The sequence below is a fragment of the Corvus hawaiiensis genome, chromosome 5 (genome assembly GCF_020740725.1).
Source record: "Corvus hawaiiensis isolate bCorHaw1 chromosome 5, bCorHaw1.pri.cur, whole genome shotgun sequence".
In the NCBI taxonomy this organism is placed as follows: Eukaryota; Metazoa; Chordata; class Aves; order Passeriformes; family Corvidae; genus Corvus; species Corvus hawaiiensis.
This window is the reverse complement of record NC_063217.1, coordinates 63,304,750-63,330,577: the sequence shown is the minus strand read 5'-3', so window position 1 is coordinate 63,330,577 and position 25,828 is coordinate 63,304,750. Positions and strand designations below refer to the sequence as shown.

Below are 25,828 nucleotides of genomic sequence, written 5' to 3'. Positions count from 1 at the left end.
TCAGGTCATAGAGGAGCTGTAAGAACCCCTTTGCAAGAACATCACTTCCGGGACTATGCTTGCTAACCCATGACAGTGACCTCTAGCATCTCTTTCAATCTATTTTTTTGTCATTTTCTGTAATCTCCTGGAAAGATTCTCTGAAGTGCTTTAAATTTACATAGGCTAAAAAGATAATTATTTTTAATGAGAACCATGATTTTAGTCTCACGGTGCAACTTCAAGGGTGCTGCATAATGTTAAGCATATTATTCAGGCCCTGTGGAGCTTTCCCAAGATAAAAAATGCCGCAACCATTCCCTACCTGAAATTTGGTCTGAATGGCAATACTGAGTCACTAATGACACTGACAGCTTTTTCACCCTTTCCTCCTCTATTAAAACAAACAAAAGTTATGGCTTCCTTCTTTATATTAGTGCTTTAGTGTTTCTTGATATTGTTGATTTTTTAATGTATCTTCATTGTACTTAGAAAACCCCCTAATGTTTCTACATATTTGCACAGGTAGGGAGTTTGACCTTTCATGGCGATTTTGCCTTAATTAAAATAATCTGAAAAGTGAAGTTTGCTCCTTTTAAAAGTAACTGGATTAATGCAAACATTTTCAGTGCCTACTTCAAACTAGTATAAATGGTCTGACATTAAATGAGGTTAAAAAGTCCCCTATAAACTACCACTACTGTTATTAAATTTAATTAAGATAGAACAGCAGGCAGTTTGAATGGGAAAGTGTTGCACAAAAATGGCAGCACAGAAAAATTATTCTGATGTTGTCATTAAAGCTAATTGGAAGCAAGGGTTTCTAAATGACAATATAATTAACAGGCTAATGAATACCAGATTAAGATTGTTATTAACAATGAAATTTGCAAATATACTTGGAAAACTAGTTAGGGGTATCACACCATTAGAGCTATTACAAGGTAAAACTCTACAAATTATACAGCACTTCATCTGATGATGGTACAGAGCTCCAGCCATGTATCAGCAATTAAACCTTTTGCCCTCACACCCTCTTCTTCTCCAAATTAAGTTATAATTATCACAGATTAGCTATAAAATGTGTGTTTTGAGAAATTATGCTAAAACCGTGCATAGAGCTCATGAAAATAGCATTGTTTGATAAGGCAATGATCAAAGTCGGGAGAAGGCCAATGGTTATGTGCAGCCTATGGCCTGAGGCTAAAAACCAGCCACTGCTGGGATTCACCACTGAACAAAGTCTCCACACATTGAGGAACAAGGGGTCTGCTAAATAAGGCTAATGTGGTTTTACGCAGAAATGAAATTATTTCTACTTTTAATGGGAGCATTTGGGCTGCCCCCTTTTCCATGAACCCCTGCTAAACAGCAGATGGAACCGTGCTGGCTCAGATCTAGGAGACTGTCCTTTGTGTGTCAGTTTGTCACCATTTCAGTGCTTGAAGTGAAACCTCAAGGACAGGGCAGGAATGATGAGGGCTCTTAGTGAGGAGGACACCATAATAAACAACATAAAAGGTGACAAAGTGAACAAATTACAGAAGAGCCTGATGGTCGCTTTCCTTGTTCCAAAAGATCTTGGCTGTGTTTGCAGTGCTGTAAGGATCCCGGTATTCTTGCTGGCTTGAGATAGTATCTGTAGAAGATATTATAGTTGAACAGGTATTAGGTATAGTATACTCTTCTCACCAGGCATGGTTTAGGTTTCATTCTGTTGCTGAAGAATGTGTCACAATTTTTTTGCACGTTAAAACCACATTTGCAAGTTTGGGCTCAGGCATGAACTTGCTTGTCCTGAGTCTAATTGTTAACAACTGCTATTATTACTTTCAGTAAGGAACGCAGGCTCTAGAAAGCAGTGTTTTGATTTTATAGGTTTTTCAATAATGCAAAGAGAATCGGTGAATAAGAGAGTAATTAAGCAGACTTGTGACAGATCTTTGCCTCTGGTTAGTTTCTGCAACATTGTCATTTGTATATGTATTTTACAATACCTCCATAGCAAGATGGGTTTGTCTTCTGCAAAATTTGTTAACATGAAGGACAGAGCTAAAAGAGCTGACAGACAAATATAACCTCAAATGGCCTAGCATGTTCAAATAAGTGAATGTTATTTTCTCAGAAGCTGCAAAAGGACAAAAAAAGGCCTGAAAAGAATACAGAGTATGCCACAAAACAAAAAAAATTGCTGGATTTGGGTTATGGTGGTAAATGTGCCAAAATTGCAGGAGTTTTTAAGAAATCTGAGAGGAAAAAAGTGAAGTGCTGAATAAAAACTTAAAAGCAGAATTTTAAAGAAAGATTTTACTTAACTAGCAACTACTAGATGAGAAAATATTCTACATGAGTAAAGGTATGAGTAAAAAAAGGAAGGAAGAAAATTATAAGAAGCACTTTACTGCAATTGTACCAGACTGATTTTCTTAGAAGACTTTGCAAGCTTCTGTTTATAAGCATTTTTACAGGTCAGAAAGGTTCAACTTTTGTCATGGAAGAGAATTGTTCAAATCTGAAGATTCAGGCTTCTAAGCTAGAATATAAAACAGTATCATAAACAACAAACTACACAATTTCCTTTGCCTCTACAACTAAGCATATCTAGATAAACACATATTTCACCCTTAACTGGGGCATCCAAACAAAATGAAGTGCATTCAAAAAATTCATCCCAAAACTATTTAGTGAAAAACTAAAAACATCTGGAGGAGACAACATAAGAACAAGCACAATGACAAACTGTAAGAAGAGATGATCTGAAAAAACCCAAGATTGATCTCATATCCGTTGACTCAAAAATTAAATTTCCCTAGAAGTCAAGATTCTTTTCTTCACAGTAACCATTGGGAACCAAAGAAAATTTTTCATCAACTACTCTTTTGCCAAGACTGAAATAATTCACATCCTTTAAATACAACTCTTTATGTAATCCTTGCTTCACAGTACTTGGCAGAGCCAATAAGGTCCAAGTCATACACAGTTGTGTGGACAGAATGAAACTCTTAAAACATCAGTAAAATTGATCATATTGAACCCTGACAGGGACTGCATCTTGCAAGATAAAAAGTAGATTATTTCAGCAGTTACCAAAATGACATCATATCAAAAGATGAAAATCTTTGTCTGGAAGAGACATTTCTTACCTGTAATCCCTTGGAAGGGAAAGGTACACCTTTACTTTTAGGTTGGCATTGAAATGACCTCAGCTAAAGTCACTTTATTCCCAAATGAAGGCAACACAACACAGATGTTAAAACTGTTCTTTATACATATCACTCTTTTTGCTTGGCCTGAGTTCTTCTAAATTGTTTTGTGTGGAAAAGCTCTTACATGAGTTAACATTAAAGTTGTTATGATATGTTCACACTTATGTAACACACTTTTCAGTTGTTGATGGGAATATTATAAAAAAAACACATTCATGCTAGTGTGAAACATGGCCTTAGAGAATCTTCCTGAAATTGGCAGCAAAAGCAGAACTCATAACTGAAAGAACAATGTTTTGTTATTGAGTCTTGAAGCTCCTCAAAACAAGCAGGGAAAAAATCACTACTTGTTTCATCAGACTATAAAAAAATACTCCCTATCTTTACCCTTGAGTAAAGCACCAGCATAATCATGCTATTGATAGAAACAAGATAAGGTTTTATTTGAAGTAATCCATCCTGTTTCTGTTCTGCTGCTGATTGTTTTCATTTTCTGTGAGAGGATGCCTTCTGTGTGGTCCAGAAAATACATGCACACATTGTTTTTAGATGCTGTAGTTGCTGAAGTCCAGCTGGCTTTCTGGCAGACATGGCACTTCTTAGCAAATTTCTGTCTACATTGGGTTATAAGCATTATATCATATCTACAGGAAGAGTGGTGCTGGTTTTCAAATCACAGTATGCCCCACTACTGATGGCAGTGTTTGTCTTGGGAATGAACACAGCATTATGTCGAGAGATTGAGCTCTTCCAAAGGGTCACTGGGTGGGAATTGCCCTGTGCAACTTCAGTTTCCACAGCTCTTGAGTGTGTAAAGCCCCTGGCTTTTAAGCATGGTGAGAAAGGGTCAGGGGGGGATGGAAAAGGGACTAAGTCAGTGCTCTGCAGCCAGAAACCTTTCCCTGTATGAGTCAGCAAATAGACACAGTAGTGAGTTCTGGACCTCACCAGTACAACAGTTAATGTTTACACTTTCTTCACACTGTTGACTGGCTTGAAAAATCACTATTAAAAAAGTAGAGGTCACACAATTATTATTTTGTTCAGAACACTTTAGCTGCTGAACAATATCCTATAAGTCACATCTAATAATGAAAAGTTCTCCACACAAACCTTTGGGCTTTAAAGGATGGGGGGAAAAAAAAGCTTAAATTCTGTAGAATAAATCTCCATTTACTGCAGAAAAATATCCCCAGGGTATGGATGTAAGCTGAGCAAGCAGTGAATTTTTCAACTATGTACTTTTTTGGTTTAGTATTCATTAATATTCTCCATCTGACAGTGGTTTCATTTACAGGTGTGCAAGAGAAAACTGAATTCTAAGATTTATTTAGTTGAGAAGAGAAAGCTTATAAAGGTCAGCTCATGCAAAGAGGAGACATTTTCACATAATTTCACATACTGCTCACTATGAATATCATACAGTAAATAAATAGTAATTCCTAGCTTTTATATAGTGCTTTTCAGTTACATATAAAACAAAGCTAACACTTGAATTTGCATTGCTAACTCCAAGTGCATAAAAGAATGCAATTTTAACAAAGCCAAGATTTGTTCACAAACTGCAGAATAATTGATTTATGATGCTGGTCTTCCATGGCCATTATAAATTAATTTTTCATTCAAAAGGTTAAGAAACAATTTGCTCCATCTCCATAATAAACATATCACTTTCTAACTTTAATTAGTTGGAGAGTTTTTGTCCGTGAATACCGGGCTTTTTAACGATTCATACCCATGTGCTTCTGGCCAGTGGATGGCAGGCAGGCTGCATCCTGGGATAACAGGTCTTTGGTTTGACTCAGTGGGGACTTCCTATTGCCTTCCTGAAGATCTGACTGATGTGTTGGGGTCCAAGCTGATAAAAAACAGGCTCAGAATGACTGTCCTTGAGATATGGGGGCAGAAAGAGTGAGTGCATCAGTCTAGATAGGTAATCTCCCATGCCTGAAAACCTACCACCAGAAGCACTTGCAGAAAATGGAAATTGGAGGAGGAATAAGCCCACATATTTCATTGTGGACAAATTATGACAAATTATTACTTTTGTGACAGGATAAAAAGTCTAAATTATACAGGAGAAGCAGTAGCTGTCACATCATCCTGACTTCAGTAAGATTTTTGACATCCTGTCCTGTGAAATTAATATAAGCAACCAAGGAATCTGCCAGCATGAGGGGGCACAACTTGTTGGAGAGGTGGACTCAGGAGTGCTGCGCACTCATGTAATTGAGAGAGGAACTCATGTAATTGAGAGAAAGGAAAATGGGTAGGTCATCCAGGATTGTTCAAGCAGTTTCGCTTCTGATGCAGCTATCAAATGAAAGCTCTGTTCACAAATCCTCAGGCAGTACTAAACAGAAGGAATGAAATGTTTTGGAAGGGAAAAGCAGACCACAAAATAATACTGAAAAACTTTTTCATGCATTTGCCACAGGATCCCCCCTTTACTGTTCACCTTCCTTGCATGTCCTATTATGCCATATTCCTGTAAAGTTCTTCAGCACACTGAACATTTTGAAGAGAACTTCAATAAAATATCCACCAGGTATGGTTTAGGCACACGTGCTCACACTTTAAGGCAGAAGGATAGACTAGCCATTATCAAAAATCCTTTTCAACTCAGTTTTTGATCTATTTTAACAAAGGTAACTCCCAAATTGTATTATCCACACAACTGAAGAACACTCCATATAAACACTAGAACATATAAACAACAAGAAATCATAATGATGACAAGAAAAACAGCTTTTCTCCTTCTCAAGTGAGGAAGTAGTATTCTTTAATTATCAGATAAAAATAATAATATTTCTAGTACTTTTAAAACCTCAGGTTATACTACCTGTCTCTCAGGAATCACACAGTGGCTATTTATATTCCTGAAGCAGCCTTGAGAAGTTTACCAGTTTCATATATTCACCCTACTTCTGAGAAATGTACAAATTAGCCCAAAACCCTCATTTTAAGCTAAACTTGTTACTTCAGCCAGAGCACAGAGGACTTGATTTAAAGTTGCTGAATATAGCTTTTGCTAATTGCGGTGACTGGCAATGAAAAAGGCCTCCAAGACCTTGTAGTTTAGGATAATATGAACTTGCACCATCATCAGTTTCAATTCACTTTTTCATACATTCAGTGCAAAGACATATTCCTTCCCCCTTGCCAAAGATTAAATGGATCTCTTGCTCCTCTGGGATGCCAGAAGACTGTGTTTATCAGATTCTTAGGTCTAAGATTCTATTGACACGTGTATGAGAGTAAGTTAGATTTCATGCAGTCACCCAGAAATGAAACAAGTAAATGCAATTTTAAGGACCAGCTCCATGTAATGTAAATCTTAGAAATCACAGAGTCTCCACCAGTATAAATACATGGAAGGGTTTGCAAGAAAGTGTTATATCAGCATGAATTCAATTCTATCCCTCCCCTAAGCCACACAACATTGATTTTTAAAGATGGGGAACTAGCTACCATGGGAGCTGTACAAAAATAGATGCTCTCTGGTACACAGTGGGAGTCACTTCAGAAGGAATCCTGTGGTTAGAAAAAGCAAATGACAAGATGTTGCCAGTAATGTAGGTATCTGGGAAGTGACAAGAAATACCATGGTCTTTCATATCTGAGGTTTTGGACAGGTTTTATTATTATTTATTTCTCAGGGGACATCACATCCACTGTCTTCTGGACCATGCCTACCAGTCATCCATGCCTTGCAAGTTCACTATGTACTGTCTTCATTACATAGGAATAGACTAGCATTACTATGTGTAGTTGCACTCTAACAAACTGAAATCTTTTTGAGGAAATGTATTTTCCTGAGTTTAAACTTGATTTAATTCCTTGATTTGCTTTCTTTCCGAAGAGCCACCTATCAATACTTGAATTCTCACTTGTCCTCTACAATCTCTTTAGCTCTTTCATAGTGCTAAAGTCTCAACTTTGTTCCAGTGAATAAACATCTTTGCCTCTATCGATTAAAATTCACAATATGTGATTTTTATTTATATTTCAAATATTTCTGGATGCTACTCTTTGGTTATATTTGACAAAGTACTGTACAAGTACACAAGACAAAAAAAGGCAAAGCAACCATGGGTGCTTTGAGTCTCACCTCTTCAATAACATATTTTTACAAAAACCTGCTTTTTTCCCCCACAATTTCAACTCTTCAGAGAATATAATAATCTGTTGACATCGTTCATCTATTATTTTAATACACACAAACTCTGATCCAACCATACTGACAAAAAGTTTTAGTTTATTGTGTTTCCCTAATTTCGCCAGAGTTGCCGCAGCAATTTAAAGAGCTGCTGCTGCTTTACACTCCATGCTAGGACACAGCCCAGAAGTTTGTCTTTTGTTTTTCTCTATTTGGAACAATCTGGAGCAGATTTCAAAGCCCATAGAAGAGTAACAAGAACATCAAGTCATATATTGAATTGTTAAAAACCCGATATTCACGGACAAAAACTCTAACTAAATAAAGTTAGAAAGTGGTATGTTTATTATGCAGGTGGGCAGCATGGGAGTCACCTCCTAGAGATGTGCCAGCCCCTTACACGGTTATTTGCCCACTGTTTATTTCACAAAGTGCTACATATTAATCATATACGTACCTCCAGCACCTCCCATTGCTGCTTCCTGTTAAAATGAGGTTACTAGTCCTTTGGACATGCACAATTCTTTTCTTGATTTGGGTCGGTGGTCTTGAAAGATGAAGTCAGGGATCTCTTCATCACCATGAACTTCCTACCTTCTATTGTGGCAAGCCTTGGCAAGCCTTCTGGAGATGGTCTATACCTCCCCCCTGTATTTGATCATGCAATCTAGGTGCTAGCTATAATTCTATCAGCTTCTTTTATCCTTATGACAGTTCATTTACTATAAGCAAAGTTTCAGACAGGTACATAATAGTGAATAGCACTATACTTCTTGGCTAAATTTCTAACTCTTCATTAACTTATCCTTTGGTTCAATCAGTACAAATTGCTTCTAACTCCTAGGTAAAGTTTAACTCTTCATAATCTTGACTCAATATCAGGGATAGCTAGTCATACCAGTATTAGTAAACACTGTTTGCACCTGCAAGCCAGCCCCATTTTGGACATTCATATAGACAATTCACGGAAGCTGCTCACTGGACAAGCAGGGTTCAGTGGTGTGATACTAGAGAGCCTGCCTATAAACACTTTGTCTGGTTTTGGGGTACATGAAGTACACACAGATAAATCATCAGGGTAACAGAGAGGACTGGAAACGCTCTGTACATTTCTCCTGCTCCTTGCTACTGTGTGATCCTACAATGAATTTCAGTCACCTAGCCTAGACAGTCACAAGGCAGAGGGTGGGAGAGTTCAGAGTGAGCAGGGGAGGTTAAAAATGGGGAATCTCCATTCCTGTGCATGTTGAACATTTCTGTGTCCCTCGTGGCCCCACTGAAAGCAAAGGCACAGCATTCAGAGGAAGCTGCTGCTCCTGAATAACAAGTGCTCTGGGGAGAGGTAAGAAGAAGCAGATGGGGAAAATCACTGGTCTGAGGACAATAAACTATGGTAAAACCCAGGTCTGAAATCAAAAATGAGCAATTATTGATGGTAAATTTCAAACTACCACCTTTTCATCAACTCCTCAAAATTTTGCCGGCTCCCAGAGCATTCACTCCTTCTGTACATAGTGTGCCACATGTTAAGATTACCTACAGAAAGCACATTGATTTTTTTATGTAAAGGAGTGATCCTGTGGGGTGAGGGAGTTCAATATTCCACAAGTGTCATAATATATAAAAAGTCTCTTTATGTACCCTAGAAATCTGAAAGCAATGTGACAAAACTAAAGACAACTTTGAATTTGGTATGACTCCTAATTTAAACTAGTTGGAGAAATACCTTTCCTCCCTTTTGGCTAAATACACTATGTTGTGCAGAGTCTCTTAAATTTTTAGGGTTTAAAATACATTCTGTCCACGTGGTAGCTAAATATCTTGTTTTCTCTGTTTATTCAGAAATTACTTTTCAAGAAGTGTTTTATACTTTTGTCACAAAAGCTCTCAGCATTAAAGAGACAGTTGTATTACAGCATAAAGGAACCATAAAACAGTAATATGAGAAAATTGATACATATATCACGGTTATTTTATTTTAGTATTAAAGAGAAAAAAAAAAAGAAATGATCTTGATGGAATGCACATCATTACTCAGTTGCATTCCTCTTTCATCTCTCCAGTTTATCAATCTCTCTCATGTTATTTCTTTCTAGTAGGACTTACTTGTATCATCATATGGGTCAGGATCAAATTTTCCTGTGTTTCTTAAAGCTTCAACTACAAATGGCAAAGTGAGCCACAAAGCAGGCTGCTAACCTCAGAGAGGGTGTCTACATGGACTGAGACTGAGAGATCTTGGGAAAATGTGTTAACAAATAGCTGAGAGGAAAGGAATCCATCCTCCCTCTCCCAGGAGACTCAGTTTCACTGTTATAATGTAAAATTTTGATTCTTCACCTCACTGTTCTGGAATTTCTGCTGAGAAACACTTACAAAATGCTTGTTTAGAAAAAAAAAGAAAATAATTGACTGACATGTTTTGGATGCTGTGCTTTATAGTGCATAAAGGCACTGCTTTCAGGGGAGGATGCTGAGCTACAGACCCTGGTTGGAGGCAGTACCAGTGCAACCAAGGCCATTTAAACCCTCAAAAGGCCCTTCTCAGCCCTGCTGCTTGGCTAATTTAGACATTGCTCTGTTCAGCATTTGCAACCTAACACGGAAACGTGCCTGCTTCCCCAAGGCACTGCTTTGGGCTCCAGGTACCCAGTGCAGAAGGTGTCCAGGCACCTGAGGTCAAGTAGCACAGCACCTAATTTCAAAGAAGCGCTTGAGTAGAGAACTGTTCCTGTGGGAACTATCTCGGAATGTAAGGATTAGAGTCATCAACAGTTTTGTGGATTTGGCATGTAGTTCCCTGTATCAGAGAGTGTGAACTGCAAGAGCTTTGTGCTCTGGCCACTCCACTCAAGGCTGATTATCAGAGAGAGAAATAACACAAGTGTAATCTGAGAAAACCTCTACAGTGAAGACACTCCTTTTGGGATGTTAGCCAGCTTTTTAAAAATTCATATAATTATTTTATATGTAGAATTTTCCTATCGTGCAATTTGAAGAGCAACTTCCTTAGGAAACTTGTAGGCTGTAATACTGCAAGTATTTTGTCTCAGTAGAGTAGAACTTGTCCACCAGGCATTTAGAATTATATGCTCCTCACACAACTCCAGCTAAGCACATTTCTCTGTGCTTTTTTCCCAGACTCAGAAACACATTTCTACACATTTTATGCATTAAATGCCTTTCCCTTTGTTTTGCTTTTGCTGACTTAGCAATTGATCTGGTTTTGCTTGGAAACACTGTCTCTTTAAATAGGAATAGCTCATTCTTAGTGGCTACAGTTGGTAAATTATAACATGCCAGAAATATTGTGCATGCTTCTGAAAGGTGTAATAATAATGTCTCTCCAGATGTGTCTAGAAATTAAATAGCAGTTTTGAAATGCCAGTTTTTAATAAGCAATCTGAAGAGTCTATAATTTAGGGAACATTTTAATTTAGTATGAAAAAAAGAGAGACAGATTATAGCCCTGTATGAGCCATGAAGCAGAAGTTGTCTAGATTTTCAGAGGGCACACATTCCCAACTAGTAAACATGTTTAGTACATTACATGTTCTGTTACAGCACTAATTCCTCCATAGAATTATTTCTGTCCTGAATAATGGTGTGTGTAGTTACAGCACTGGTGCAGAACAGGTACCAAATTCAGTTCTGTGTATGAAGATCATAATTTCCAGAAATTCCTACCTTACCTGAAAGAAAGATTTACATGACTCCCTCATCATACAAACTCCCCTCTGTCCTGTCCTTCTCAGTAGTAAGGCACTCACTATCACTAGAATCAAGGCCCCTATCACTAGAATCAAGGCTCACCTTTGCTAAACTGCCATGGAGTAATGGTGAATGCTGATGGGATGACTGGGATGTCACTTCTCACAGGCAGAAGGCTGTTTCCCCTGGAACTACCTCCTCTGGCTGCAACACTGGCAATGGTGGAGGGAGCCAGAGGTGTACATCCTTATCAGCACTTTATATCCACTCTGTCACCTAGAGGAAGAAAACAACAGTTCTTTCATTTTCCTATGCAGAAATTCATAGGGTTGGTAATTGATGGTGTCATAGTTCAGCTCTGCAGCAAAAATTCAAAGACAGCAGGAACACTATAGCGAAAAAAAATGTACTTGGGAAGAGGTACATTTTAAATTGCAATTATTGTCTTCTGCATGCGCCTGTATATTTGGGTTCAGCTTCTATAAAATTTTTGGAATTCATTTAAAGAAAATTAAAATCATTATAGACCATAATGTCTTATCAGAGCTGATAATTTATCAGTGAAGACGTGCATTTCAAGACCTTTTACTAAAATGACTGATACTGAGACAGTAGGTGACAAGAGCATAGTGCACTCCCTTCTTTAAGCATTCAGAAATTTAGCAAAGGAAGTTGGATTTGGGCTGAGTCAGCTGGGGCCATCCTAAAGGGGTCTGTGTTTGCTAGAACTGCTGGTGTTTGTGTACCCACCCAATCACACAGACTGCTCTGAAAAAGCCTTCTTCCCTCCCATTTCTTCACTCCTGCTCCTGTAGTAATACTTCCTCTCCTGGTGTTCAGCAACAAAACTAACACCAGTTCCAAAGGAATTCCATGAGAATATGGACAGACTTCTAGGAGCAGAGGAAGCACAAGCTTGTTGTTGAGTCACACACCTGCACAAAACATTTGGGTGATATTGCTTCAAATCAGGATGGTCATGTTTGAGTTCTCAGTTTTCCTGCTTTATTTCCAAAATGACAGTAATGCATTTGTTTTCACTTCACTGTTTGCATTCACATTCTTTGTCACTACACTTAAAACACTGAATTACAATTTAGCTGCTCTTTAGTGAGAATAATTGCCAGTATCTTGCCAAACAGCGTGTGTCCACTATAAATGAAACCTGCATAAATTAGAAAGGAGTATTTTGCTTGTTAAGAGACTCTGAGAATAATTTATGCTATAAAAAAACACCCTGATATGGCTAGTAGCAAGTAGATGATTATAAAATTATAAAATTATAAAATTAGGGAGCACATTTTTGTGTAATTAAGAAAATGAATGAGAACTAAATTTTGAGGAGTGCTGATGGTATTGCCACCCTACTGTAATATAGTACATACTGACACATGCATTACTTTTATATACAACTACTGTAATTTTTAGGAATAGTTATTATATTAAGCTAGAAATATATTTTAAACTTCAGAAATGCCAACAAAACACAGTGCTTAAAAAAAGAAAAAACCCAAACACTCAGAGAGATAGTGTCATACATGAAATCCCTATTTGTGCTTGGTCTTTGCATATTAAGTGCTTTAATTAATTAATTCTGAGTTAAATATTTTTAAATTGAATGTTAAAATTAACCCATCAGCCCAGGTACAAAAATCAAGTTCCATTATCAGTGTTTTCAGTTGTTCAAAGTAGTTTATTAAGAGAGTTGCACCCTTCCCAGTTAAAAATTCCCCAGTTAAAAATCCCCAACTTATGCTCCCTTTTCAAACTTCAAACCACCTGTACACCATAAGAGTTGTCTTTCCTGTGTTTACTGTATACTTTTACAAGTGTTTTAAGATAGGTTGGATGTATTTTAATACTTTTTTAGGTGTTTTTACTTGCACTTTGGTTCCAAGGCTAACTCCAAAAACCCCAGTTCTAACAGCCAGCAGCTATTTTTAGCCCCATAGCCGTTACCCTGTAGGCAAGCTCCATGGCAACCTGAATTTTAATGAAGGCATTTTAGCACCCTTATCTCAACTGATACCACCCCTCTGACAACGACGAGCCATTGGTGGACGGAGATGATCTGTCAAAGGGAAAGCACCAATCACTTTAAACCGAAGGGGCGGGCTGTGGGTGGCTGTGGGTGGGCTGTGGGCGGACTGGGGCGGAGCAAAGGCACTATAAAACAACGAGACAGGCTTCAAAAAAACAGATCGAGAGAGTGTTCCCTGCCGGTTAGTTGTGGTGGATGTCAGTGCTGGGCGTTAAAAGCCTTTCTCCTATTAAGGAGCCTTTAGTAACTTTGCTTTTGGACCAGCCAAAAGCCAGCCCAGCACTGCAAGTCCTTTTTCTCTACCTGAGGTCCAGTGCTGTCTCAGCTGGAAGATCTCAGATCCCTGCGCTCCTGGGGCATACCATCTACTGAGCCATAGGATCCCAAATTTTTATATTTTTCTAATTTCTGTAATTTTTCAATTTTTCTGTTTACAATAAATTTTTTTTAACTAAGAGTTGTCTCATTTCCCACAGATAGCGGAAAAAAATCCACTGCATATGTAATGATTCCATTTTGCTGTGTTCAAAGGAAACTGTTGGGAAAGTGATTTTTCAAAAAAAAGTAAGCAAGTTGTTCTTCTCCTCTTCTAACATAATTACTTAATACCTAGAGCTTGGGTGCTTTTTTTTTGTCTGTTTGCTTATAAATTTCTCCTAGTTTAGAAAATGCTGTCAAATTTAGCACAGCAAAGGTATCACATGAAAGAGAAAAACAAATGGAAAACACTCCATTTTTTTTCAGATTGAAACAGTGGCAAATATGAGAGACTTTGGGATCCAAGTTCAAGTACATACGTGTACACACATGTACACCTGATACCATTTATTCTCACTCTTTGAGCTGGAGTGAGCTGAAGAAACAGATCTTTATGACCAATTTTGTCTGAAAATAAGTGTTCTGATCATAAGACAGTTAATGAATGGGTATGTTCCTTTGGACTAAATATTTATTCAATCTGATGTTTTTCCTGCAATGCTGGTACTTCTTTTTATAATCTGTCACTAGCTGTGGAAAATCTGTATTTTTATTTTTGCTTTTAAATCCTGCCTAGGTTTCTAACAGTTGCCAGGTGAAGCAGATTTCACCTCTCATGTCTGTACACCTGCTTAAAAAGTGACAATCACCCCGTGCATTGAGGCAAAGTACAGGGCATGCAAGTAGCTGCTTTTCTGGAGGCACAGGTAAGGTATCATGTGAGAGAGCCAAGAGTCCCTGGCAAGCATGAAATTGTGAGTTCTGTATTTTTTTTTAGTTCTTTGCAGTGGCAGTGACTGCAAATCTGATCCCATGCAAGAGGTAATTAACATGGTGGTTTTTCATTCCAGTGCCTTCTCTGCAGAATGGATGCTGGACCCAATGTTGGACCTCAGGACACTGGGGTGCTAAGAAATGGCAGCAAGCTGTCCCATGCAATGAATTTGTCATGCAGCCACCTGTAACTACTCTCTGGAAACATTCAGTCCCAGGCCCTGTTTCTCTCACTTGTACAACCACTGTTGAATATACGGAAATCTTAACTTACGTTCATAAATAAACTTTTGGAATCTCTCTGTAAGAGAATATGCCAGCACAGTGAACTGACTGGTATTGTTTTATAAGTAGTGTTCCTGAAAAAATGTTATTTCACTCAGAAACAAGAAGGAAATGCCCAACTCCACATACTCATCTTTTCTTCAGTAAGGAGACAGTGTAATGTCTAAAACCCTGTCATTTAGCTGCAGAATATTTTTACCGCCTTTTAGTGTAACATGCACAGAATAACAACCAGCACCCAGAACAGCACAGATGAGGACATAAAGAAGATTACACAGAGATCAAGTACTGTTTACGCTGCTGTCTCTTGAGTGCATGAACCTTACACAGGTAAGTGACGGTTCCTGGAAACCTGACAGTACTCCTGGGGAGCTGCTCGGTCTCATCCTCAAGACATTCAAGTTTATCTCAAGGAAGAAAAGTTTTTATGGTGAGGTGTCTAAGCAGGACTTTAGGATTACAGCTGGCATTCCTGGTGATTATTATAGACACTAAACTTTCACTTTTCTTAACAGCTAAAAATCCCAAACTACTGATTTCAATGCAATTTTCAGGTTATTCTTTTCAGCTCCTTTATAAGGATCCCCTTCTGCCGGCCTATGCCACCTCTCTGCACTGTTGTTCCACAGCAAGCCAGATGTGGAAGCCTCTTTTCTGTCTTCACAACCCTCTTCCACGGCTTCTTTGTGTTGTCATGAAAGGCCACTGTTTTTTCCATCTGGAGGTGGCTGCCCCAGTAAAAAAACACTGTTTGGGCTGCAAAGAGGAGGAGTCACAGCTACAGTGTCTGCTACCAAGGTAAACAACTCTGCCGAGCCCTGGCTGGGAGGTTACACTTAAGCTACAAGATGCAGCAACAAGGGCACTAAACATGAGCTTTCTTGCCTTTAGGGAATGGTAAAAGGGAATGTCCAGGAATGTCCATGCTTTGGATAGCAAGCAGTCAGCTGCCTTTCGTGTTTGGCAGTTACTTGCCTGCCTTCTAAATTGTAGGCATATGTATTTCCCCACAGGGTTTTTTTGTGTTGTTTTGTTTAGGTTTTTTCCCCCCAAGTTTGAAAGTTGCTGGAAATGGCATCAGGAAATCCCTACTGTCTGCTGTCATGAGAATGATTTCCACGTTATCAGGTTCAAATTTATTTATACAACAACTGAAAGTAAAACAGAATGGAGGAGGGGGTGGAGCATTTGCTACTGTCACTCATGCAAACCTTATCCTAACTTCTGTGTCGACGTGCTGCTCAGCATTCTGAGACTTGTGAGTATTTCAGAACTTTTGACATCCTCTTGTTTTTCTTTTCATTGTATTAAAAAGATGAGGGAACTTAGAGATTAGCTTCAAATTATTGAATACTTTCAAAAACTGTCTCATAAGATTTCTTAGAAAAGATACAGTTTACGTATTGTGTTTAATGTTGCACTGGGATCTTGTTTCTCTGTTTCTATTGTGTTAGAGAAATCAGCAAATAGAGAAAACTGGTGCTAGCTCTTGAAAATCTGTCATTGTTTGGCAACAAATTCACACAGCAAAAATGAGGAGAAAACAAAGCTACTGCTCTGAGCCTAGTTAACACACTAAGGACAGAGACAAAAAACTAAGAGAAAAGTTGTTTACATACTAGTGTATACAGTTGAAAGAGCATTAAATGCAGGCAGAGAACAGAAAATCTGCGGTCAGTGGAATCCTACTGAAAACAGTGACAGAGTTTCTGTACATGATAGCAGTGTAATAGGAAGGTTTTAATCAGTAGCAAACAAGAGTAAACAAATGCATTGATGAGTCTTGTTAAAAATAACACTTTCTACCTAGTCATGGAATCACATATTCATTTAGGTTGGAAAAGAGAGAAAAGACGTGTAGGACAGAAACTTGTCAAGGATTGTATTGTCAAAATCTGCAAGATATATCTGTGTAAGTCTAACAGGAAGTCCCCATTCCTGTGCATAACCACTACCTTGTGATTCCTTCTGTATACAGAAGATATTTTTAGGCAGCTTACTTTTAAGAGAGTCTGATGCTGCAGAACAAACTCCTGATGATAATTATCACAACACGTTTGGCTATACTTTCCAAGTAGTAAATCGTGCAGCCCTTCCTTTTTCTCTCAGGATTGTGTTTATTTCCATTTACAGTTAGTTACCAGTTTATTTGACATGTACCAGTTAAATGGAAAGGTAACGCCTGGTTATTTTGTCTTGGAAGGAGATAATTATAGATCAACATAGTGTAAACGAACAATATTTATACCTCAATAGAGGTGTTAAATTTGGGCATCTACTGGGCTGTTCTAAGCTTAAGACTATGACTTTATAGCTGTGCCCTGCTCTGCACCCGCACCAGAGGGCAGCAGTAGGAAACACCTGGTACAAGCACCAGCACTCTGGGAATGGGGATATCCGGGAACGTGAGAGAGACAGACTGCGGGAATTACACCCTGTGCCAGAGTTCCAGGAACGAGGATATCCAGGGGTGTGAGAGAGACAAGCTACTGGAATTGCACCCCAAGACCGTCCCTGTATGACACAGGGGATTCCTGGTCCTCTCTCTGCCTGGCTCAGCACAGTGACTGAAGGGCTAGAGGAATGCTGTCATGCTCCTGCATGTCCCACCTGTGACTGCCCCAGCACTCCTGGTGACCTGGCACATTAGGTGGGAGGTTCTACAACTGGAATAGAACAATAACAAGGAGGATGGTCCATCTGGCTTGGAGCTGTCACTGAGGTTAATTCAGTCTATACCCTGTCTCAAAAATTTCTTCCATAAAGAGAAAGAAGATTCTTTCCTAAGGGAACAGAAAGCCCCATATGCAGATCAGGCATGCCTCTTCAGGAAGTCGACTTCGTTCCTGGGGCATGGGTTAAAGATATGAAGTGTCCTCCTGTGGCACAACCCTCCGATTATTATCCATTTTCTGTTTCTTCAGATAGGCAGTGATAAAGTTGCAACAAGAAGTTCAAGGGCAATTAAGAGACTCCAGGGCCTTGGGTAACTGTTAAGGGGTCAGGAGCACAGCTGTTGCTCTCCTCTTATCCATCCAGTTGCAGGGAAGGACTGGTACAATCCAGCAGACCCATACCTGGCTCCAAGCCTGGTGTCACCTGCAGAATGTAGGGATTTTGATCATGATTTGGCCTGCTCAACACCAGACCTGCTGGCAATGGATGGGATACACTTGTCCCAAAGGAGGAAAAGCATCTTTGCACAGAACTTAGCAGGGCTTAGCGAAACAACTTTAAACTAAAATGGAGAGAGGGGTAAAACCAGGCTCACTAGAGGCAAACTTGAAGGTAGCCCACCAGTTTCTGAGTGACTATGTGCTAGCAAGTTTTTTCTGTCTTCCACTAGAGAAGATGGAGGATGGAGATCTACATGGCAACAAAGACACAAGGGTCAGTGATGTTTTAGAAACCATGGAAGTACCTGAGAATGGTTGTGTAGGAATTAGAGCTTCTTTCCCAAGGAGGTGGTAGAATCAACAGCTCAACTGAAGTGCATCTACACCAATGCACACAACATGAGCAACAAACAGGAGGTTAAGCAGGAAGAAAATTAGGAGGGCTAAAGCCCAACTGAAGCTTTATCTGGCTACTGCCCTAAAAGACACAGAAAATTGTTTCTTTGAATACATAAGCAATGGGACCAGGGCTGTCAGCCTGACTGTGCTGCTGGGTGAAGGTCATGGAGCAGATCATCTTGAGTGCTATCCCATGGCAAGTACAGAACAACCAGAGGATCAGGCCCAGTCAGCAAGGGCATAAGGCAAGTCCTGCTTGTCTTATCTGATTTCCCTCCACAGCACTCTTCTGGAGAAACTGGATGGTCATGTGGACTGGTGTACTCTTTGCTGGGTGAAAAACTGGCTGCTTACCCAAGCCCAGAGTGGTGGTGAATGGAGTTAAATCCAGCTGGCAGCCAGTCACCAGTGGTGTTCCCCAGGGTTCAGTGCTGGGGCCAGCCTTGTTCAGTGTCTTTATCAATGATCTGGATGAAGGTGTCAAGTGCACCCTCAGTCAGTTTGCAGATGACAAGTCGGGTGGGAGTGCCGACCTCTCCTGAAGGGTGGGAAGGCTCTGCAGAGATCTGGACAGGCTGGACAGGCCCAAGGACAACTGTTTGACTTTCAACAAGGCCAAGTGCCGAAGTTCAACCCCATGCAAAGCTACAAACTTGGGGCAGAGTGGCTGGAGAACTTCCCAGTGGAAAAGGACCTGGGGGTGCTGGTCAACAGCAGCTGAACATGAGCCAGCTGTGCCCAGGTGGCCAAGAAGGCCAACGGCATCCTGGACTGGATCAGCAATAGTGTGGCCAGCAGGACCAGGGCCGTGATTGTCCCTCTGTACTCCGCACTGGTGAGGCCACACCTCGAGTGCTGTGTCCTATTCCGGGCCCCTCATGACAAGAAAGACATTGAGGTGCTGGAGCGTGTCCAGAGAAGGGCAATGGAGCTGGAGAAGAGTCTGGAGCACAGATCCTGTGAGGAGCAGCTGAAAGAGCTGGAGAAACTTAGTCTGGAGAAATGGAGGCTCGGGCATGACCCTATCACTCTCTAGAAGTCCCTGAATTGAGGTTGTAGCCAGGTGGAGATTGATTTTTTTCCCCAAGTAACAAGTGATAAGACAAGATGAAATAGCCTCATGCTGTGCCAGGAAAAGTTTAGATTGCATACTACAAAAAATTTCTTCACTGAAAGAGTGCTCCAGCACTGGAACAGGCTGTCCAGGGAAGTGGTAGAGTTACCAACACTGAAGATTTTTAAAGGACACATAGGTGTGGTGCTCAGGTTAATGGCTGGACTCAATGATCCTGAAGGTCTTTTCCAACCTAAAAAATTCCGTGATGTCATTATGAATGTTTGAATTCTCTGGGAAAAATAAGATTATGGTCAGATCCATTCTAAGGCTGCCTAAGTGTTCACTGAAAGGGGTCACAGGGAACAGATGTACAGGCTGATGCGGAGTAGTTGGACAGTATAGATAATATAATAGATTTTTTCTTGTAAGTGAAGAGTTCATTCTCAGCTTGCAGTGTCTTTCAGGCCATGGACAGTGATATATTTGACACAAACCTGCCAATGTCAGGTTCAGGGTTCTGTCAGAACAATGTTTCTCTCCTCTGTGCTCGGAGAGTTCAGCTTGTGCAGCCAGCAGGGAACAAAGCAGTCTGGAACAGCTCACTGTGAGACATTCTGTTCTGTCCAAACAGTGTGGTTGGTGGCATAGAGTGGGTCACTGCAGGCCAGCACAGTGCTGCTGCTTGCAGGGATCAGGGAAGCACAGCAGCCCATACTCAGTTTTTGGAACAAACTTGTTAGTCTGCACAAAAGTACAGATTTTATTCCGCTTGCTTTTTTACATGACTCAGTCTTGTTGCTATACTATTTCAACACTGCACCATCAGTAGGAGCTAAAACCCAGGAGAGTGAATACTCATGCATTCTTGGTTTTTATGAGGCTTTTCTGTGCACTTAAACACTCATAATGGAAAATAGTGACTTTAAAGGTTATTTTAATACAGGATGGTAATTCACTGCCAATTCTCATTATTATAATACATTCCCAATTCTTTACACCGAATTATAGTGTTAGGCAAAACAAGAACATCCCAAACATGTCCATTTGCTCTCCATGCATGCTAAAATCTTTCTAATTTTCAGAAGTGTTTTAAAAGTAATTGCTTAGAAATTGAGGGAGGAAATCCCTACTATCAGTTACTTATTATCAGCTACTTATTTCTCAGAGAAACATGTATGAAGCAAAAACTCATTTTCTTCAAGCAGTTCCCAAATTTAAAGACATGTTCTCACTCAGCTGAGGTGTCTGATTCCCATTTTACAGGTTTTGATAGGACAGAAATTAATTCCAAGAATGAATGCTGACATATTAACAAACAAGGTGATAGAGTTTGTTTCTGCAAAGAGCAAACTCTTGTGGAAGCACTATTAATAGTTCCTCATGGGAATATATTAATAGGTCCCTCATGGGACCTCAGAACTCCTTTTTGAGCTGATGTTTAATGGGACAGAGCCATGTTGGAGGTCCCTGGTACCTACACAAACAGATTATTCTTTCACAGAGGAAAGGAGTTCTGGTTTTGTATCATTAATCCCAGATCAATTTACCTTATCACTGCCTCTGTGCCCAACAGAGAAGGTTCCTGCACACTGAAGGTTCCTCTGCTCTTGCTGGTCCACTGCTGTTCCCAAGATCCCATGCTCAGAATGAACCTGAAGGTAGGACCAGAAGAGAAAGACATTTCATGCAAGCTGCCTGTACTATATCAGTGTAAACAGAGATCCATCCCACTTGGCCAGGGCTGTGTCACCTTTGAGATAATATTCTGCACAACTCTCTGAGAAGTCTGGTCTAGGATTTCATCCACATCCTTTAAACAACTAGGGGCCTGTTCTCCATCATCTATCAGGATTTATGGATGGCTGGGGCTAGATTTTTATGTCATGGTGAGAACACAAAGAATTTAGGCACCTTGGCATCTAATAAAAGCTTTCTGTGTTCCATTCATGAATTAATGTACTATTGTAAAATAAGAAAACTGATTCCTATTTATTTATTATTTACCTTAGAAATTAGTGACAAACAGCAGAAACACTTGGAAGTCAGCAGGAGATGTACTATATAATTAAGCTGTTGTCCCTGCTGGTAAGTTATTATAAGCAGGTAACCAGATACATGCATCATTACAAATTATCATGCAGTATTTCCTGGTGTAACAAATGAGGTATGCCCTTAGCAGCAGCATAGGGTGATCATTCAGACATTGTTGATACAGCTGCTATAAATTACAACTGAACAGTTTAATAGTTTACCAATTAACTCAAGTGTTAATGCTTAAATATTCTTTACCAAAAAATGGCTAATGGAGTTTTTTTGCCCACCAAGGAACTGCTTTTAAAAGCCTCTTTTATAAAAATACATGTAGACTAAATGGGGTTGCACTCGGTCATAGTTAAAAAAATCTTATACCAAAGTTGGTAATCCAGCCCACTCATGACTAAAATTTATCAAATGTATTAGGATGATATAATTTAAGAGAAGAAAATTTACTGACTGCAGTTTATTTTTGAGTAGATGGATCACCATATTCTAAACTGCTAGTCAGAAATGATGCCCTGCAGTCTCTGCCAGAAGGCTGTGAATGTCAGGTGTTGGTAATTTTCTTCCCTAGAGTTTAAGCTGTAAATAAGTACAGTGTGGGAAAGTTTATTGTCTCTGCTGGAGAAAGGACCTGATCTCATTGACAATGTCGGGTCACCATCTGCCACAGACTGTGTTTGTGCAGATACAAATTGGACAATGCAGTTGTCGAGCTAAAGATCTTGTGAACAACGTGTACAGTAGAAGACCCATTTTTTGTAAAAGAATAACAACTGTGACAAGGTTTTACTTCACATATCTTAAAACGAATTTTAGCTGTTAATACGTTGTTAACATATTATTAACATTGGTTCTTGTTGGTTGATAAACAACATGATAGAAAGTTGGGCATGAACTCTTTCGATGCTGCATTGGCTAATTAAGAGTTACGGCACTTCTACCAGTGGGGCCTGCATATATTCTGGCAAATGACAAAGCTGCTGTCTGTCTTCCTGTAAGGGGAAGTGGGACCCTTACCTGCCCTTCCAGGACTAAGGAGAGGTTTTGCCGGGACTCTATAGAAATCTATGTGCCTGACTTCTGAAAGCTGCAGCTGGTTACTGCCATCAACCTACTTGTAAGAGGAGAAGCTGTCAACATGAGCACACTTGCTCAAAAATAACCGATTATATCTGTTAGTATAAGCCATACAGTCAAGTAACCTTGGGCTGAATGTCATATTAACCTCAGGCTGAATGCCATGAAAATAATAGACACAGAAGAGGCATACCTATAAGAACCAAGGGTTTGTAGTGTGCTTGTAAGAACACAGGAGTGGGAGTCACAGTGGCTCTCAAAGGCTCATGTACTGTAACCTGTGGCAGAAAAACAAGGAGTACAGTTTGTTCAGCAATGGTGTAGTTCCTAGAGTGTTGCGGTGGGGATTTCTGCAACATGTATAGGCAGCGAGGCCCTTGGACAAGAAATAGGGAGCGATTCTTGATAGATGTTTCGGAGATGTTTATTTTCCAGCCACATGGCTGGGGTCCTGCTGAAGAACTCTGCAGTCACGGCACCAGCAGGGTCCTTCCCAGGCAGGGAACACAAAACAACCGATGGGGAATGAGGTTGACCAGGGGGTAGGGAAAGCTCGTAGGCTGTGTCTCTACTCCAGGGTCCCCTCCCCCTGGACCCCATGCCAGGGGGGAGGAACTCCAATACTAGAGTTTTTCTTTATGCTGCTTCTTGGCAGAGTAAATAGGTCAATTGGTGTTTCACATTCCTGAGGTTTAATTAATGCTGATACTATGATCAGTTGTACTCAGGGCTGTCATGTGCAGTGGAGAGGCTGGGCAGCAGAGGGGATGGGAGGAGGGGTAGCACTGGGAGCCCACCTGGGATTGCACTGGTGCCTGTTCTCAGCCTGGGAATTCCAAGGGTAAACCTGTCCTGCAAAGACCAAAACTGGATACTGGTGATGGCCAAAGTCATCAGATTGGGGTTCACGTATGCTGCCTCACTGCTTACAGCTTTCTTTCACTAATTTTATTTTATTTTTGGCCATTTTTATTGAATAAAAAAATGTCTACAGCCTTAGCTACACTATCTTATAGTAATTACTTACATGGCCACAAGACGTGATTTTATACTGGCTGGAATATATATATATGTATATCTATGTATGTATGTATATATATATATATACACACACATATATATGTATATATATATATATATATATATGCCGCTTACCAGTATATTATCCAGTTTCTTCTTGATCATGGATTAGTTAATTTTTCTCAAAAGTTCTGAAGGATAAGAAAACAGGAATTTCACTCTACAAATGCAAAAATATTGGAAGAACCTAAGTATTTTGGGCCCAGTATGTGATATCTGGAGATGAATTTTTATTTTTGTTTTAACTGATTGTTCAGTGTTCTCTAGGATTGTCTGTGTTCACTTTAGCCCCCAGTGTGTTCCTGTGCAGCTGTAAGGACTCGCAGCCATTTTGAACTAAGCTCTGCAAGGGCACTTTTTCTTCAAGCTGTAGCATCTACCCTGGAGAAACCTGAGCTAGCATCTGACCTAGCTGACTATAGCAACTAGAAATATTTACTTGGGGAGCATGAAGCATCCCATCTTAGGGGCAGATATGCAAAGCAACCAAAAGGTAGGATTTCTTGTAAGAGGGAACTCAGAAAATTATTGTTGCTTGTGAAAAAATCTGTGTTAAGGAGCTTGCCCAAATCACAGGGAGTTGGTGAGATGAAGGCAAGGACAAGACTCAGGGCTGCATCCTGCTGCCTTTGTCGTTGAACCCAAGTTTTCTTTCTGTGATCTTGTGTCTCCTTTTCTACACATCTTTTTTTCAAACAAGGACATTTATACAGGGGTTTGCTTTGGTTTGTTTGTTTTCCAGGAGCTTGGTCCACTCAGTGAAAACAATCCATCTGGCTCACAAACTCTGTAAAAGAAAAAGGAAATCATTACATCATACTTTGAATAAAGATGTAATACCTTTTTATAATTATGAATTCATGGGAAGGTAGTGAGCATGGGATTGAGTTTCAAGTTCTTGAATACAGTATGCTTTAGTGTTCATAAATCCTTCTACTTCTGCTACACTCAACCTTTCTCCTACCTTTCACCTCCACCATGTCTTAATTCTTCGCTGTGCTCTCCATCCAGTCATAACAACTCAAATTCCACTGCTGTGCACCAGCAGCATCACTGATTTCTGTTCCTAAGCCTTCACAATGCTGTTCCTGTAGAAAGCCTTTTTTATATCTATATACACATATACAAAAAGTTCTGCTTGCCTTGGAAGCTCTGAGATGGAATATGTCCGCGAAGAGACTGCTGGAGACCATCTACGCAATGCCAAAAAATCTATTCTGCAATTATGTAAATAAATTAAGTCACTCAGGACTTGGCCAGGTTTATGCAGGTTTTCTAGGCTGCCAAACTTGAAAACACTACCAAAAAGCACAGCTTTAATTAAATACTTAAAAACATTATATGAAAGAAAGGCATATTTTCTGCTAATTTGTTTCTGGAAATGAGTGAATTACTCTTAAGGGGACTTAAAAGAAAATCACTCGCCTGAGTAAATGACTCGGTGCAGGAAATTCCAGCTCCAACAAGTGCATTGTGGCCAAAATAAAGGTAACTGAAAACTGTCTTATTGTTTGAGACCCAGCTGCTGAAGGGCTACAAAACTGGCAACAGTGCCTTTACACATTACAGAAACAACACTATTCTCAGCCCATATCTCTGAAATTCTTGATACTTAATTTTCTATGAAGACAGTGCTTACGCAATCACACATCTGTATTTTCGTATTTCCATCCTCCACCACATTTCTTTTAATTCAAGGCCTAATTTCATTCTATAATTCACATTGGAAGAGGCACCTACAGGACCCTTCTTCAAGCCTCCCACCTAAAGCAGGGCTAACTTTGACATCACAGTGGGTTGCTCCAGGCTTGGTTGATTTTTCAATATCTCTGAGGATGGAGCTTCTACAGCTTCTGTAGGCAGCCTCCTTCACAAACTGATTTTCTTGCAGATTATGTTGGGACTGCTTTTATAAAAAAATGCTAATATTAATGTCCAAATAAACTGTTCTGTCAACATGCTTTTGTTTTCTGCTGTATCTCTTCAAGGTCTTGCTATGAGTACAAAACCAGTTGCTTGAACGAAAATTTGCTTGTTTCTTCAACCACAACCCTTGCAAGACTTGAACAAAAATCTAGGGAAAAAAATTTATAGAAGGGAAGTTAAACATTCCAATTGTATTTTATTGTGTTATCTGTAGAAAGGTAACAAAAAGGGCAAAAAGAACTGGTTAGACAGTCACCATGACTGTCATGAGAAATCACAAAAAATTATCCTTTGCTGAGAATATGCATTTTCCAGGGACCCCCCCTTTATCCTGCAAAATTCAAAGATGGGATTCTATTATCTAAATAAAAGTAACCTTTTCAGAAAGTCTGTCTTGTGTTTTCCATTAATTTAGAATATGTACAGGGGAATTGGAAAAGTTACTCATGAAATTTCAGCAGCTTCCTGCTTTCAATGATCTTAAGGATGGGCTAAGAGACA

At 39.7% G+C, this 25,828-nt stretch overlaps 1 protein-coding gene and 1 long non-coding RNA gene across 11 annotated transcripts in view; one reads left to right on the top strand and one right to left on the bottom strand.

Annotated features, from left to right (window-relative positions):
• LOC125325818 lies at positions 1-25,828 on the bottom strand. 6 transcript variants are annotated; one of them, XR_007203556.1, is made up of 6 exons: positions 25,166-25,828; positions 23,477-24,188; positions 22,515-22,599; positions 20,752-20,856; positions 11,158-11,331; positions 1-8,676 (listed from the first exon to the last, which is right to left on the bottom strand). It is a non-coding gene; the product is annotated as an uncharacterized LOC125325818 (long non-coding RNA). The 6 variants fall into 6 exon arrangements; XR_007203555.1 differs by lacking the exon at positions 25,166-25,828 and adding an exon at positions 23,119-23,173 and having other exon boundaries at positions 23,477-23,560; XR_007203557.1 differs by lacking the exons at positions 23,477-24,188; positions 25,166-25,828 and adding an exon at positions 23,119-23,446 and having other exon boundaries at positions 1-1,618; positions 2,393-8,676.
• The window catches only part of IL15 (interleukin 15), a 31,419-nt gene continuing 21,033 nt past the window's right edge, over positions 15,443-25,828 (top strand). For 2 of the 5 annotated variants that reach the window (XM_048303300.1, XM_048303299.1), the window contains exon 1: positions 15,446-15,890. The gene's annotated coding sequence lies outside the window, so the exon portion shown is untranslated. Of the gene's footprint in view, positions 15,891-20,777; positions 20,863-24,159; positions 24,235-25,828 lie in introns of those variants that run through there. The other 3 variants (XM_048303297.1, XM_048303296.1, XM_048303298.1) reach the window with 3 other exon arrangements.